This window comes from Staurois parvus, unplaced genomic scaffold (genome assembly GCF_062004578.1).
Source record: "Staurois parvus isolate SC_StPar_1 unplaced genomic scaffold, SC_StPar_1.0 ptg000244l, whole genome shotgun sequence".
NCBI lineage: Eukaryota > Metazoa > Chordata > Amphibia > Anura > Ranidae > Staurois > Staurois parvus.
Genome location: NW_028318040.1, coordinates 9,819,890 through 9,837,676, shown reverse-complemented (window position 1 = coordinate 9,837,676; position 17,787 = coordinate 9,819,890). Strand labels below are relative to the sequence as shown.

Sequence of the window (17,787 nt, the reverse complement as noted above, 5' to 3'; positions counted from 1 at the left end):
AAAATGGTAAAAAATTCATTTGGGTACAGTGTTGCATGACCGCGCAATTGTCATTCAAAGTGTGATAGCGCTAAAAGCTGAAAATTGCCCTGGTCAGGAAGGGGGTAAAAGTGTCCGGTCTGGAAGTGGTTAATGAGGAGCAGGTGTGTTAAATTTGGTGTTATCGCTCTCACTCTCTTATACTGGTCACTGGAAGTTTAACATGGCACCTCATGGCAAAGAACTCTCTGAGGATCTGAAAAAAAGAATTGTTGCTCTACATAAAGATGGCCTAGGCTATAAGAAGATTGCCAAGACCCTGAAACTGAGCTGCAGCATGGTGACCAAGACCATACAGGACAGGTTCCACTCAGAACAGGCCTCACCATAGTCGACCAAAGAAGTTGAGTGCACATGCTCAGCATCATATCCAGAGGTTGTCTTTGGGAAATAGATGTATGAGTGCTGCCAGCATTGCTGCAGAGATTGAAGGGGTGGGGGGTCAGCCTGTCAGTACTCAGACCATACGCCACACACTGCATCAAATTGGTCTGCATGGCTGTCGTCCTAGAAGGAAGCCTTTTCAAAAGATGATGCACAAGAAAGCCCACAAACAGTTTGCTAAAGACAAGCAGACTAAGAACATGGATAACTGGAACCATGTCCCGTGGTCTGATGAGACCAAGATAAACTTATTTGGTTCAGAGGGTGTTAAGCATGTGTGGCGGCAACCAGTTGAGGAGTACAAAGACAAGTGTGGCTTGCCTACAGTCAAGCATGGTGGTGGGAGTGTCATGGTCTGGGGCTGCATGAGTGCTGCCGGCACTGGGGAGCTACAGTTAATTGAGGTAACCATGAATGCCAACATGTACTGTGACATACTAAAGCAGAGCATGATCCCCTCCCTTCAAAGACTGGGCCGCAGGGCAGTATTCCAACATGATGATGACCCCAAACACACCTCCAATACGACCACTGCCTTGCTAAAGAAGCTGAGGGTAAAGGTGATGGACTGGCCAAGCATGTCTTCATACCTAAACCTGATTGAGCATCTGTGGGGCATCCTCAAATGGAAGGTGGAGGAGCGCAAGGTCTCTAACATCCACCAGCTCTGTGATGTCGTCATGGAGGAGTGGAAGAAGACTCCAGTTGCAACCTGTAAAGCTCTGGTGAACTCCATGCCCAAGAGGGTTAAGGCAGTGCTGGAAAATAATGGTAGCCACAGAAAATATTAACACTTTTGGCCCAATTTGGACATTTTCACTTAGGGGTGTACTCAATTTTGTTGCCAGCATTTTAGACATTAATGGCTGCGTGTTGAGTTATTTTGAGGGGACAACAAATTTACACTCTTATATAAGCTGTACACTCACTACTTGACATTGTAGCAAAGTGTCATTTCTTCAGTGTTGTCACATGAAAAGATAGAATAAAATATTTACAAAAATGTGAGGGGTGTACTGTGAAATACTGTATGCTTCTCCAAATAGGTGAGTTTAAGGATGCGTAAGACGGTATCAAAGGTTGAAGAATGCTTAACTGTATATGCAAAGCAAATCTAGGAAGGGGAAAGGCTTGTCCAGGCTGCAAGGGCATGAGAACGTATCTAGAGTTGAGGATAGGCTATGTGCAAAATGTAAATTCCATTTGTGAAGGTATGTAGAAATGAATGCAGAAATGTAAATAGGGGCAAAAAAGTAATTGGTTAGTTAATTAGGTGAATTGAATAAGTTTAGGATGCTTAGGAGTAAAAGTCTGTTTGTTGGTAGACAACAAAGGAGGTGTTATAATAGAAAAACTGGGATATAGTGAGGGTGTACACTAATGTTGAAGTTGCATCAATCATCAGAAAGACATGGATGAGGGCTATGTTTTAGGGTTAAATATGACAAGAGATGTTAATAAAAATAAATTGCAGTGGAATTAGGTATTTAGGTATTTACAGTGAGGAACAGAAGTATTTGAATGATTTTGCAAGTTCTCTGGTTTTTATTAATTTTAAACAGTATAAAACAGAGGCAAAAAAACACACCCACGCAGGGGCTATCAATTGCACCAATAAAAAAGGCATAACAGAGCAGACAACGCTCTAATTCCAATAAGGCAAAACGTATGCCCACGCAGGGGCTATCAATGGCACATAGGTTACAATAACATCAATAAGACTCTGACTATCGCAACTAAAGACAGTTGTCCACTGTTCCATCAAAACAAACAGAAAAGGAGAGAAGAAGAGCAGAGAAGAAAGGGAAAAAAAACAAAACAAAAAAAAAACCAAAGAGCAGGGGTCCACGAGCGCCAATACCAAACTCCATTACCTCCCCACACTGGCCGGGTGGAGTGTGGGAAAGGCGTATTGCAACCACGGCTCCCATACTTTCAAAAATTTATGTTGAGAGTCGTTGCATATACTCGACATCTGTTCGTTGAGCATCATAGTAGTCATACGATCCCGCACCCCTGGAAAAGTACAAACTGACTCTTCCAGGCCTGAGCAATTGTCCTAGTAGCCGATAAAAACAAATAGGAAGCCAACCGCTGCTGACGAGCCAAGAGGCCCGGTATGGGGCAATGAAGCAAAGCATACCGAGCATCCCGGCGTATGGAGAGATGAAACAAAGTGAAAAGGAGGCCAAACACACGAGACCAAAAACGAACCAACCTCGAGCATGACCACCAGATATGCAGTACATCGCCACGATGGCCACAACCCCGAAAACATCGATCACTACAGGCAGGGTTAGCCTGAGCCAGACGAGCCGAAACCCAGTACCAACGGAACAATACCTTGTAGGCTGCTTCCAGCGTGGTCGTATTAAATGAACATTTAGCTATGAGTGACCAGGCCCTACTCCAGTCCTCCGGATCCACAGCCACTCCCAGGTCGTGTTCCCACTGAACAACATATGAAAGAGAAGTGTGAGACGAGCGTCTGTTCAAAGCTGCGTAAAGAAGGGAGATAAGGCCCGGGGCGCCCAGGTGCTGCTGGCAAAGCCGTTCAAAGGCAGATTTCTGATATGGGAAAGCAGAAGTGGCCCTCAGCAAAAGTAGCCAGTGCCGCAATTGAAGGTACCGAAAAAATTCCGCTGGGGGAACATCCCGAGACTCCCGAAGGACATTCCAGGCGGGAAAGGACCGAAAAGTCAAAAAGTGTTGCACCTGTGAGAAACCATGAGCCACCCACCAAGAAAATGCCCTCGGACAATCTAGACCCGGTGGGAAAAGAGGGTTGTTAACGATTGGAAGCAAGGGCAAAAAGGGTGACATCAGGCCACTGGAGTAACGTACCGAGTCGTCAGACTTGTAGGCCATGGAGCAACATCGGACTCAGCGCCATAGGGCGCAGGGCAGGGGGAAGCCATAGAAGCGTCGACAGTGCGATAGGGGCACAATTAGGTAGTTCCAGCAGGACCCAGAGAGGAACATCGGAGGAAGCGTGCAACATAGACAGCGGGGCAATCTGGCTCGTCTGATAATACTTAGCTACATTGGGTACCCCAAGACCACCCTGGAGTCTATGAGCAAAGAGAGTATTTCTAGAGACTCTGGGGTGTTTATCGGCCCAGATAAAACGCATGAACTTCGCCTGAAGCAACCAAAGAAAGTGAGGGGGAACCCGACATTGCATGATTTTTAAAGAATTTATTTGTCTTGCTCTGCTGAACATAAGCATTTGAACACCTAAGAAACAGCAAGAATTCTGGCTCTCAAAGACCTGTTACTGTGCCTTTAAAAAGTCCACTCATTAATCTAACTTAGTAGCACCTGTCTGAGCTCTTTAAAGACACTTGTCCACCCCACAGTCAGTCAGACACCAACTACTACCATGGGCAAGACCAAAGAGCTGTCAAAAGACACCAGAGACAAAATTGTGGACCTCCACAAGGCTGGAAAGGGCTACGGGGCAATTGCCAAGCAGCTTGGTGAAAATAGATCAACTGTTGGAGCAATTGTTAGAAAATGGAAGAAGCTAAAGACGACTTTCAGTCTCCCTCAGATTGGGGCTCCATGCAAGATCTCACCTCGTGGGGTATCACTGATGATAAGAAAGGTGAGAAAATATCCCAGAACTACAAGGGAGGAGCTGGTCAATGACATGAAGAGAGCTGAGACCACAGTTTCAAAGGTCACTGTCGGTAGAACACTATGCCGTCATGGTTTCAAATCATGCATTGCACGGAAGGTTCCCCTGCTCAAGTCATCACATGTCCAGGCCCGTCTGAAGTTTGCCAATGACCATCTGGATGATCCAGAGGAGGCATGGGAGAAAGTCATGTGGTCAGATGGGACCAAAGTAGAACTTTTTGGTCTAAACTTCACTCGTCGTGTTTGGAGGAAAATGTAGGATGAGGTGCATCCCAAGAACACCATCCCTACTGTGAAGCATGGGGGTGGTAACATCATGCTTTGGAGGTGCTTTTCTACAAAGGGGACAGGACGACTGCACTGTATTAAGGAGAGGATGAATGGGGCCATTTATTGTGAGATTTTGAGCAACAACCTCCTTCCCTCAGTCAGAGCATTGAAGATGGGTCGTGGCTGGGTCTTCCAACATGACAACGACCCGAAGCACACAGCCAGGATAACCAAGGAGTGGCTCCGTAAGAAGCATATCAAGGTTCTGGAGTGGCCTAGCCAGTCTACAGACCTAAATCCAATAGAACATCTTTGGAGGGAGCTGAAACTCCGTGTTGGTCAGCGACAGCCCCGAAACCTGACAGATCTAGAGGAGATCTGTGTGGAGGAGTGGGCCAAAATCCCTGTTGCAGTGTGTGCAAACCTGGTCAAGAACTACAGGAAACATTTGACCTCTGTAATTGCAAACAAAGGCTTCTGTACCAAATATTAACACTGATTTTCTCAGGTGTTCAAATACTTATGTTCAGCAGTGCAAGACAAATAAATTCTTTAAAAATTATACAATGTGATTTCCTGAATTTTTTTTTTAATTCTGTCTCTCAGAGTGGGAATGCACCTACAATGTGAATTTCAGACCCCTCCATGATTTCTAAGTGGGAGAACTTGCAAAATCACAGGGTGTTCAAATACTTCTGTTCCTCACCGTATATCCCCTAAAAATTTAGTTTTTTGGATATTCTTTGAAGAAAATTCCTTCAAGGAATTATTTCAGGTAGGCATGAAAGGGTCAAAAAACCTATTTCTGTATGATTTGTATGATGTTTATTGAAGTAAGTGGATATGAAATCAGACAGCACATGTAATGGCAGGAACACAAGAAGTAGAAAACTAAAACAAAGAGTTTAAAGGTTTAAGAATTGATATAGATGGAGAAGATAAGGGGTGCAAGAGTACAACCTTTTGATACGCTAACAAGAAGAGGGTGAAAGGATGAGGGTGAAAGTTTATCCAGAAAGTAGGAGGAGATCTTTGTTTCCTAAGGTGGAGAAGGTCTGGAGTATCGTAGAATGGCCAGTTATGCCAGATTCTGAGAAGAGTTACAGGATAAGTTCCCCTTTCCACAAAAAAATAATAAATGCACATTTTGTGCAGGTAAAAAAATGTGCATTTATTATTTTTTGTGTTAGTAGCCTGTAAAGCATTGCACCAGTGATCAGCAGATTGCTGATGCCATTCAGGTCTCCTGAAGACCTCTCAGTGTATGTCTTTGCTCATACATCTAGTACAGGCAAGCAAATACTTGCCGACAGGATTACTCAATGAACTACCACAGCGCTCACAGTGCTGCGGTATTCATTGAGGACTACAAGCTGACAGCCACTAAGGCTGTCGGGACCTGTAGTCCATTCGTTTACAGAACACTGTGAATGAATGATGCTGCTGTGTGGGCGGAGTCACGCATGGCCGCACTGTTTTTGAAAACTGACAGCTAGTGCAGGGAACTTCTCATACTTCTGTCATAGGGAGGGGGGGCATTGGGTGACGGCAGGATTAGGAACATGGTACATGTTCCACCCTAAAACCGAGTAGAACATGTTCCCAAAGGTGAGCTTATCTTTTAAAGAAGATTTAGATAGAACCCAGAGTAGTTAGGGGTCATTAGCATTTCTGGTAAACAAAAAAGTATGAATCCTTCTTTATCAATAGAAATACCCACCTTTTGCCAGATCTCAAAAGCTCAAAACCTTCATTTATTTTAGTAAAAGGCAAAGTATGAGTCACCAAGTCATCCAAGTCATATTTTCCTGCAATGTAGTCAGAAACCAACTGGGGGCAGAGCCCATACTTTTAAAACCTAAAAGTGGAAGAGATAAAGTTATAGACAAAATACCCAGAAAACAAAAAACAAAATATTTTACACATCAGGTAAATACAGGTATTGGTTAGGACTGAAAGTAGAAGACCATTTTAAAGGACAGGCATATTTTCATTAGAAAACTCACAACCCTACTCTCCGATCACAAGAAATCTTCCTGCATTTCATAGCCTGCCTAAGACAGTGTCTTTCAACTTTGCAAGTTAGTACCCTTATTCATATTCTGTACTTAAAACAAGCTAAGAATGGCTCCAGACAATAATGGCCAGTCCTCAATTTTTCGGACAATGGGCTCAATTCGCAAAACAGTATTTTCCACCTTAAAGTGGTTCTAAACTAGGCTGAAGGAGGTTTTTTTGCCTTCACGATTTCTATGCTTAAAGGTAAAAAACCTTCTGCAAGAAGCTCCACCCACAGCCCTCAATCCCAATACTTACGTAAACTCAATCTCGATCCAGAGGTGTGCTCAAGAGCAATGGCTTTCCCAGGCCTCTCCCTCCACATTGGCTGAGACACAGCAGTGGGAGCCATTCACGCTGCTGTCAATCACAGCAACTGAGGAGAAAGCATAGGGTAGGGCCAATCCACGCTCTGAGTACCTTAAAAACACACAGAGACAACTTGAGAGTGAACATGCACCAGTGGGATGGATACAGCGGAGAAGGATTAGAACATCTGTCAGGTTTTATTGCTGTCTGTGCCCCCATTAAGGAGATTCACTCGCGTTATTTGTACTGTTTCGTCTTATCACTGAAAGTGAAAGGAAAAGAAATTCCCACATTTTGGATTGACATCGAACACAAATAGTGGGGAAATCTCCCCAGTGGGAAACAGATGGCAAAAAAATTAGAAGGGTTCTAACCCTACATTACTCTATAAAAAATGAAAAAGAAAGTTTTTTCTTTAATTACATTTTTTGCTGTTATATTTAGCAAAGTCATTGCTATATCTTTGGACAGATCTGTTTTGTCATCATTCTCTGATGTTTTTGAATAGTGTCACTCTTCATCTGTCAAACCTTCAAATTGTTGACACACCACTGGGTTTTATATTTTTTATTATATAAAGAAAAAACATTTTAAAAAAAAAGAAGATATTTTCTACTTTTTGTTATAAAACATATCCAATAAAATTAAAAATTCTTCATAAATTAAGCCTAAAATATTTTCTGCTACATGTCTTTCGTAACACAAAAAAAAAATAATTGTATATTATTCGGTTTGTGTGAAAATTACAGTGTTGACAACTGCCTATCACATTTCCTGAGGCTTTAAAATGCCAGTACTGTACAAACATTCCCCCAAATTACCTCTTTTTGGAGAGTAGACATCCCAACATATTTGCTGAGAGGCATATTTAGTCCATGGAAGGTTTTATTTTTTGCTACAAGTTTTTTGGAAAAATTACAAAATAAATATTTTTTTTTGTGATAGGTAGTCAGGAAATCAAATGCGTATTTAATGCCCCTTGAAAACCTGTAGGTGGTTATTGGATTTTGGGCCCCCATATGCAGCTAGGCTCCCAAAAAGTCTTACACATGTGGTATCGTCATACTCAGGAGAAGTAGCAGAATGTGTTTTGGGGTGTAATGCCACATATACCCCTGATGTTTGTGAGAAATATCTCAGTAAAGTGACAATTTGTGTTAGAATTTGTTTTTTCTTTCATTTTCCAAAAACTTGCGGCAAATGACAAGATTGTCCAAAAACGCAACATGCCTCTCAGCAAATACCTTAGGGTGTCTGCTTTCCAAAAATGGGTCATTTAGGGTGTGTTTTTACTATCCTGGCATTTTAGGGCCTCTGAAATTGTGATAGCAAGTTACATCCTTTGAAAGCCCGAAGGTGGTCATTGAATTTTGGGCCCCGGTATTTGGATAGGCTGCCAAAAAGTCTCACACATGTGATACTCCATACTCAGGAGAAGTAGCAGAATGTGTTTTGGGGTGTATTTTCACGTATACCTATGGTATGTGTGAGAAATATCTTTTTAAAGAAGCAACTTTGTGTAAAAATAAAATAATTTTTATTTTTAGCATTTTCCAAAAACCTGTGGCAAAAAAATAAAATCTTTTATGGACTCAACATGCCTTTAAAAAATACCTTGGTGTGTTTACTTTCCAAAAATTGGTCATTTGGGGGGTGTTTGTACTGTCCTGGCATTTTAGGGCCTCTAAAAACATTATGCATATGGTCAGCATTAGGAGTTTCTTCCACACTCCTAATGTTGGACATACGTGTAATGTCCTTTAAAAAAAAAAAAACTAACAAATTCCTTCAGTGCCACCTACCAGAACCTCCTCATCAGTGCCCATCAGTGCCACCTATCAGTGTCCATCAGTGCAGCCTATCAGTGCCCAGCACTGCAGCCTCATTAGCGCACATCAGTGAAGGAGAAAAATCACTTATTTACAAAATTTTATAACAAAAACTAAGAAAAAACTTTTTTTTTTTCAAAATTTTCAGTGGTTTTTGGTTTGTTTAAGAAAAAATAAAAAACCCCAAGGTGATTAAATACCACCAAAAGAAAGCTCTATTTGTCACAAAAAATTGATAAAAGTTTCATATGGGTACAGTGTTGCATGACCGCGTAATTGTAATTCAAAGTGCGATGGCACTGAGAGCTGGAAATTGGCCTGGGGAGGAAGGGGGTATAAGTACCCTGTAGGCTAGTGGTTAAAGTGGTTTTAACCCCTTACTTATACCCATTGAAGAGACTAGCCTCAGATGACACAAAAAGATGAAACAATTACTCCTACATAAGTTGTACCTGTTTATTTGCACCTATTTGTCCTGTACATCTTTGTAAAACTTGAGATGAAAAGAATTTTTCACAAACTCACAAAGCAGGGCTAGGGAACTGCAGTTACACACTGTACAAGAGCACCGAGAGCTGATTGGAAGGAATTAACACACCCCCTTCACACAGCAAAAGAGGAACAATTCTGTGGCTGTCAATCAGTCAGTGCCCTCCCCTTTCACCTTTTTACCTCTTGGTGTCAGGAAAACTTGTCAAAGGTAACTCATAAGGTGCAGATAAGGCTCCATTCACACTAGGGCATTTCAAATTGCGGACAGAATTGCTGTGATTCTGACCTCGATTTGAAAACGCGTTGTGAAAATGTTAAAGCATGCAATCGCGTGTTCAAGTATCATTCATGTCCATGGCACCTGAAAACGCAGTGTGTTTTTGCAGTGATTGTGGTGCATTTTTCTGTGCGAAAAATGCGCCATGATCATGCAAACAAAATTGCAGAATGCCCAAACATGGCTCCAGCACCTTTTTTGGGCAACGCACGTTCGCAGCACGTTTGTCACACAGAAAAAAGCGCTGCAACTGTGGCCTCACATTTTCAGGTGTCATTGAAATGAATACCACCTGAATACACAACTGCACATTTTTACATTAACACAGCGCGTTTTCAAATCATGGGCAGAATCGCAGCAATTCCACCTGCGATTTGAAATGCCCTAGTGTGAATGGAGCCTAACAGAGGAAATAGACAGCAGAAAAGACACTTAGTACTTTGGAGAGGGGCAAATAAACACTACAGAAATATGTACTTTGTTCATATTCCTTATCTAAGGTTTACAGCCACATCAGCAAAAATTGCAGAGAAAGATTATGAGAATATAGTTATTGACATACAATGGGTAGAGGGTCTTTTTCATGTGTCTTCCTGTAAGAAGCACAGATGATTTAAATAGTAGACTTGGAGTATGCCTTAAAAAATGTATGTGGTGTTATAGAATGTTATGATTTTTACAGATGGCCTCAGCAACAGTGTACTCTGGCAAATTGCCAGGACATTGCTAAGTGAGGCCCAGCTTTTGCTGTTCACCTTCACCATTACAGAACTGAGCTCTTAAACTCTAAGCTCAAAGCTAATGCATCAGGGGAGAGTGGAGGTAAGGATATTTGAATCAGAGAAAGAGCTCACTCCTGTGATTAGGAAGATGAACAGTAAAAGCTGGGCCTCACTTAGCAATGACCTGTGCCTTTTCAAGTTAAGCTTCATGAGGTACATAAATGGCCCTCAGCTATACCCACATGGATGAAAAATATATTTGAAATATATTTTAAAAATACTCTTCCCAAATATATTGACATATATTTGAAATGCTACAATTTTGGCCATATTCAATATATTTCAAAATATATTGCAACCAATATATGCAGGTGAAACTCGAAAAAAGAGAATATCGTGCAAAAGTTTATTTATTTCAGTAATGCAACTTAAAAGGTGAAACTAATATATGAGATAGACTCATTACATGCAAAGCAAGATAGTTCAAGCCGTGATTTGTCATAATTGTGATGATTATAAAAACCCCAAATCCACAATCTCAGAAAATTAGAATATTGTGAAAAGGTGCAATATTCTCGGCTCAAAGTGTCCCACTCTAATCAGCTAATTAAGACATAAAACCGGCAAAGGGTTCCTGAGCCTTTAAATGGTCTCTCAGTCTGGTTCAGTAGGAATCACAATCATGGGAAAGACTGCTGACCTGACAGTTGTGCAGAAAACCATGATTGACACCCTCCATAAGGAGGGAAAGCCTCAAAGGGTAATTGCAAAAGAAGTTGGATGTTCCCAAAGTGCTGTATCAAAGCACATTAATAGAAAGTTATGTGGAAGGGAAAAGTGTGGAAGAAAAAGGTGCACAAGCAGCAGGGATGACCGCAGCCTGGGAGGATTGTCAGGAAAAGGCCATTCAAAAGTGTTGGGGACTTTCACAAGGAGTGGACTGAGGCTGGAGTCAGTGCATCAAGAGCCACCACAAACAGACGGATCCTGGACATGGGCTTCAAATGCCGTATTCCTCTTGTCAAGCCACTCCTGAACATCAAACAACGTCAGAAGCGTCTTACCTGGGCTAAAGAAAAACAGACCTGGTCTGTTGCTCAGTGGTCAAAAGTCCTCTTTTCTGATGAGAACAACCTTTGCATCTCATTTGGAAACCAAGGACCCAGAGTATGGAGGAAGAATTAAGAGGCACACACTGCAAGATGCTTGAAGTCCAGTGTGAAGTTTCCACAGTCTGTGTCGATGTCATGTCATCTGCTGGTGTTGGTCCACTGTGCTTCATTAAGTCCAGGGTCAATGCAGCCGTCTACCAGGAGATTTTGGAGCACTTCATGTTCCCTTGCGCAGACGAGCTTTATGGAGATGCTGACTTAATTTTCCAGTAGGACATGGCACCTGCCCACACTGCCAAAAGCACCAAAACCTGGTTCAATGACCATGGGATTACTGTGCTTTATTGGCCAGCAAACTCGCCTGACCTGAACCCCATAGAGAATCTATGGGGCATTGCCAAGAGAAAGGCATGAGAACGAACAAAGCATCCTGGTCTTCCATAACACCTCAGCAGTGCCACAGGCTGATAGCTTCCATGCCACTCCGCATTGAGGCAATAATTGCTGCAAAAGGGGCCCAAACCAAGTACTGAGTACATATGCATGCTTATACTTTTCAGAGATCCAATATTGTTCTATGTACAATCGTTGTTTTATTGATTGCATGTAATATTCTAATTTTCTGAGATTGTGGATTTGGGGTTTTCATGAGCTGTAAGCCATAATCATCATAATTATGACAAATCATGGCTTGAACTATCTTGCTTTGCATGTAATGAGTCTATCTCATATATTAGTTTCACCTTTTAAGTTGCATTACTGAAATAAATGAACTTTTGCACAATATTCTAATTTTTCGAGTTTCACCTGTGTATATATATATATATATATATATATATATATATATATATATATATATTATATATACTGCATGTTAAAATACATTTTTATTACAAAATATATGAAAAATATTTTCACAAATACATTTCAAATATACTATATGTCTTTAAAATACAAATCTACATTTTTGGAATGCATTTGCAAATATATGTAAAGATATATGTTAAAATGACTTTTTTATGTTAAAAAAAATCTGAAGAATATATTTTTTAAAAATATATATTTTTTAATATATTGTTCTGATTTATTTTAACATATAAAAAAAGTAATGTTAAAATATATTTTTACATATATTTGTAAATTCATTCCAAAAATTTAGATTTGTATTTTGAAAGACATACAGTATATTTCAATTTGTATTTTTAAATATATTTTTCATATATTTTGTAATAAAACCGCATTTCAACATACAGTATATAAATATATATTGACTAAAATATATTTTGAAATATAGTTAATATGGCCAAAATTGTAGCATTTCAAATATATGTCAATATATTTGGGAAGAATATTTTTAAAACATATTTCAAATATAGTTTTCTTACATATGGATAGCAAGGGCATTCACCTATAGCAAGGGCGTTATTGAATTTTGGTCAAATCTGCAAGCTTGTTTTCACTCACAGACATCCCATATCTGCATACTTTGGTAAAGGTGAACTAACCCTTTAATGGCCCCTATATACCTGCTGGCCATAGCTAAAAGGACATGCTATGCATTATGTTTAAAAAAATTGACCTGACAAACTGGGACGAAAATTTGGAAGGGCTGCAAATTCTGATTCCCCATAAATCACCACAAACACACCATAGCAGTGAATTTTAACCTTAAACCTACACACAAACAAGATACCACAGGTATACACTTTATGGGACAGAATCCATAACAAACAAAATAAATAATCAGCAAAGATTTGCAGGAAAATGTAAAAAATAAATGTTCTGGATCTCTGTTTTAGCACCGACGGGAGCAAATTCAAGAACCTTAGGTTGGCGTTATTCTGTAAACAATTTTCAAATATGTATCAGGTTATGGCTACCGTTAGTGCCATGGTTAGTCATGCTCTCTTTACAATATATGGTAAATATGGAGGTATGCTGCTGCCACCGAGAGGTTCCAAAGGTAATTTAATGACTATTTCTGGTCGCCACCAGAATTTTTAGAAGGCAATCAGTAGTAGAAGCTTCTATGTGTTTTTGTCCTGTGACCACTGTCATTCATTTATATTTGTCACTGGAGAGATGATGAGAAATCTTTCAATGTGGGACTTGTTCTGGTAACTATTTAGAAGGAACTTCCTTTAGTTTGGAGAGATTCTCTCTCACTTCTGTTGTGGCTCAGGGACAATAAAAAAATAACAGGTGTTGTAACCATTCTCTAATCAGAACACTTTTGGGGTTGATTTACTAAAGGCAAACAGACTGCATTTGCTTTACCCAGAGATTAGTGAATGCGGTGAAGCTGCACTTTGTAAAGAATACCCAATAGGTGCAAGGAAATAAAAACCAAGCATTTGTGCTTGCACATGATTAGATGATGGTAATCAACAGAGCTTTACCATATTTAGTAAGCTCTGGGGAAAATGAGTCCTACTGCTCTTGCAAAGTGCACAGTCTATTTGTCTTTAGTAAATGTTTATACTCCCTAATGTTGATCCGAAAAGGACAATATCTAATAAGACTTTCAAATAAAAAAAACTGGGAACTGATTGTAAGCTATGCGGGTCTCTTTGTAACAGGTAATACATATAGGTGGAAAGATCCAAAGTATAGAATATGTGTATTTTGTTTTATTTTTAATCATGTTGGCTTTTTCTGTAATCTTGGAAAGATATATGTCAGATTTCCCTGAGGAAGCGGGCTTGTCATGCAAAACGCATTGGAGATGACTGTATAAGATCTTCCCCAGGACCATTGTGGGATATGATTGTCAATTTTTGACATAACACATGTTTTTAACAATATTTCGATGTTTGTTGTTATGATTTTTTTAATATATTGTACAATAAAATATAAACTTTATATACAGTGTGGTATCTTTAAAATCCTATTCATTTTTCATATGGTAGGGAATTGGATATACTTCAGTATAATATTCGATAATATATTAAAGAATTAAAGTATCTCAGTGCATAAACAATGTAAAAAAGAAACAAATATTTCATTAGCTTTTTACAATAAAATGTACCTCCGTATAGAGAGCCTTTCCATGTGCGTCCTGTGAGGAGCAGCAAAGGAGAACATGCAAGCTTTGCATCCTGGGGAGCTACACCTATTACCACACTGGTTCCATAGCCCGGGTGAGTACACTACAGTGCTGCATTCTAATTCAACAGGAAAATGAAATCAGAATGAATATGTATGCACATACATACTTTTGAAATAAATGTGAAGCAGCAATAGTCTGGCTGTAAAGAAGACCAGTCATTAGAGAAAAATGGAGGCTTCTATTACTGACTATTTCTTCTAAAAAATACTAGCTGTCATGTTGACCCTCTTGTGTCAATACTTGTCAATATCCCAGAACAAGTAATCAGATAATGATATCTGTTGAAGCCATTTGGTTCAGCATAACAGCCAAGCAACTAACATATTTAGAAGGAAGTCATAAATAGCAGCCCACACGTCTTACCTTTTAACAGAATAGGTATCACAGTGAAATTATAAAAATATTATTGCAGCTGGACATACAGTACTGTGCAAACATCTTATGCAAGTGTGAAAAATGCCATAAATGAAGAATGCTTTTAGAAATAGAAGTGTTCTTAGTTTATTTTTATCAATTAACAAAATGGAAAGTAACTGAACAGAAGAAAAATCAAAATCAAATCAATATTTGGTGTGGCCACCCTTTGCCCTCAAAGTAATATAAATTCTTCAATTCTTCTAGGTACACCTGCAGACAGTTTTTGAATGAACTCAACAGGTAGGTGGTTCCAAACGTCTTGGAGAACTAACCAAAGATCTTCTGTGGATGTAGGCTCTCTAAAATTGTCAGGGCTCGGTGTCCCTGCCGCGATACGCCGGGCGGCGCATGCGCAGGACACCGATGCATTCCAATCAGCGGGCAGCGGGACCCGGGCTATCGCGATGGCCGCGCATGCGCACTCGCAATCACGGACGCGCGCCTGGCACCATTGACAGCACAGGGCAGGCTATTTAAATGGGGATAGAGGTATGTCAAATTGCCGTTTGGTCTTTTGTTCCTGTGTTCCTGTACCTGATCCTGTGTTACTCCGTTGCCAACCTCTGCATTGTACCTGACCCTGATTGTATCCTGCTTAACCCTTGGCTTGCCTGACCATCCTTCTGCCTGACCCTTTGTACCGCGCTGTCCGCTAGTTACTGAACCCGGCTTGTGACCTCGACCATTCTCTGCCTGCTCCTCCGGTACCTCGCTGCCCACACGTTGCTGACCTGGCCCGCCTGACTACGCTTTCAGTCACCCAGACGATCCATCCATCCATCCTGCACGGATCACTATTAGTAAGTCTGCCTGCCTCTTCCCATCAGACTCCATTCCTGCAGTCCCCTGCCAGTGCTCTCTACCACAGCCGAACGCACTCGGGGTCGCGACCTGGTTCCAGTCTGCAACAAGTCCATCTCCACCATCAGGGGCCCTGGTGAATAGCAGGCTGGGACTTAGACCCCTCGCCCTGAGGAAATCCGTGCTGTGGGCTGCTAGAGACACTGCCAGGCGGTTCCTGACAAAAATTCTTCTGTCTTGTCATGAAATTCCAGATAGACTCCATGATGTTGAGATCAGAGCTCTGTGGGGGCCAAGCCATCACTTCCAGGACTCCCGCCCACAAACAGTCTGACCTGATCCACTAAAAACAAATGGATGGGGGTCCATTTTCTTCGTTTGGCTGGATCAGATGACAGTTGGGTGTAAACAGACAGGTGGTGCGTTTACATCCGACCATCTATAGAGGAGAGCGGTCTGTGGCTGTGTCCGCTCTGCATAAGTGGAGCAGACACAGGCCTGTCATCCTCCTGCTCAGCAGGGATCAGTTGACGGATCCCCTGCTGGGCAAGTGGCTTGCAAAAGCGAAGTCTTCCCCATGTGAAAGGGGCCTAAGGCAGAACAGATCTGAGGGATCATTGTCTATTATGTGAACTATGGTAGGAGAATGGACATCACACAATGACAGGCCCAAGGCTCCTACTGCAAAAGCTTTTTTAAGGAAGACCAGTTTTTTTCACTCTCCATGCTCCTCAACCTGGGCGTACCTATAGACAGCCATTGAGAATTCATAATATGGGCTATTAATTTCAACACACTCACTGCTTTGGTCTGTTGAACTGTCTGAAGGAGCTCTGTAAGGGGCAACCCTTGTTCTTTTCATCCTGTCATCCATTACTGAAGGCAACAGATGCATGTACGCATTATCTATGTTAAGCAGCTGATGTCCATGCCCTTCAACCTGAAGATGCCCAATGGATGTTCTGTTCTCTAAGGCTGGCATCAGCCTTTTTACCATTCAGTTCTCTGTTTTGTACTGGCAAATATGGAGCCACCACCTGCAGACATTTTATCTGTAAACCACATAAAGGGAATTTCTTCGAGCTGCTGGTAAAATCTACAATATTGTCTGAAGTCTTTTAAAACTGAACAGTTTTTTTTTAATTATTTAAAATGAACATTAGTATCATGTATACAATAGTTTAAGCTGTTTAATGGAAAAATATATTTACAATTACATACCATAACATCAGTATTCCCAATGCATTCAAAGGAATAATGTACTCCATCTCCTATCATTTCCTTGATCACTTCCTGGATTGGCTTGCTATAATCATTGGGATTAATACAGTCAGTGGCTCCAAAGTGCTTTGCCTTTTCAAACTTGCTGCTGTTTATATCTATAGCAATAATTCTTGATGCTCCAGAAACTTTACATCCAATAATGGCTGACAATCCAATGGCACCCAATCCAAATACAGCACACGTAGTACCAGGCTGCACCTGTTAATTAAACAAATATGTTTCTGATGTTTCATTTTAGATATTGATTAAACTTAATCTCTCATGACTGTGCTGACATTTCTGATCTCCTTCTAAAGATATTAGTTGATTACCTGTCATGCTTACACAATAGTTGCAATGCTTTCTATGCCTCTGATCTTGAAAAGATATGCAAATAAGGAAAGTCATTAATTGCATACTTATTTAGAATCAGAGGGAACCCATCTCAGACAGTTATACACAGGAATGAGGGAAATCATTCCTGGTCAAAAACTGACATGTACTGCCTCACCAAGAACTCTGCAACAGGCTGAAATTAAATGAATGACAATAAATAATACATACTACATGGCACCATTTATGCTGCTGCTTTCAGCAGATTGGAGATTGGCAAACATGGCTTTAAGACAGTCTTGTATAACCCCTCTTACTCCCAGCATGCTTCAGTTATTTTGCTGGTGTCCTAGGAGAATGGACATCTTTTCTCCTCCAAGAAAAGCAAGTCCATTTCTTTGACTTTTATCAAGATCCTTTTTTTCTTCTATCAAGCTTTTACAGTTGGATCAAGCACTGGGCTTTGCTTAGACTTGCTCTTTAGTGAAAGAGGTGAACCTTGGGTGACTTTCATCATCGAATTATGTGCAAACAAAAATGTTGATCTTTAAATTTTCCTTGCACGTCATTGGGTTTTTTACATTCAGTAAGCTGTGTGGAAAATTCTCTTTCAGAGAGCAGCTTCAGTTGTAATTTAACAATGTATTTGCCTTTAGTAAATCAACCACTTTATGTAATGTGTGAGTTAGTCACAGAGCACTTTACAGGTCCAATGTCTCAGCGCAACCAT

General features: G+C 40.7%; 1 pseudogene; it reads right to left on the bottom strand.

Moving 5' to 3' along the window:
- LOC149459875 (alcohol dehydrogenase 1-like) overlaps positions 1-17,571 on the bottom strand; it is a 38,948-nt pseudogene extending 21,377 nt beyond the window's left edge.
- Between the last annotated feature and the right edge of the window lie 216 nt (positions 17,572-17,787).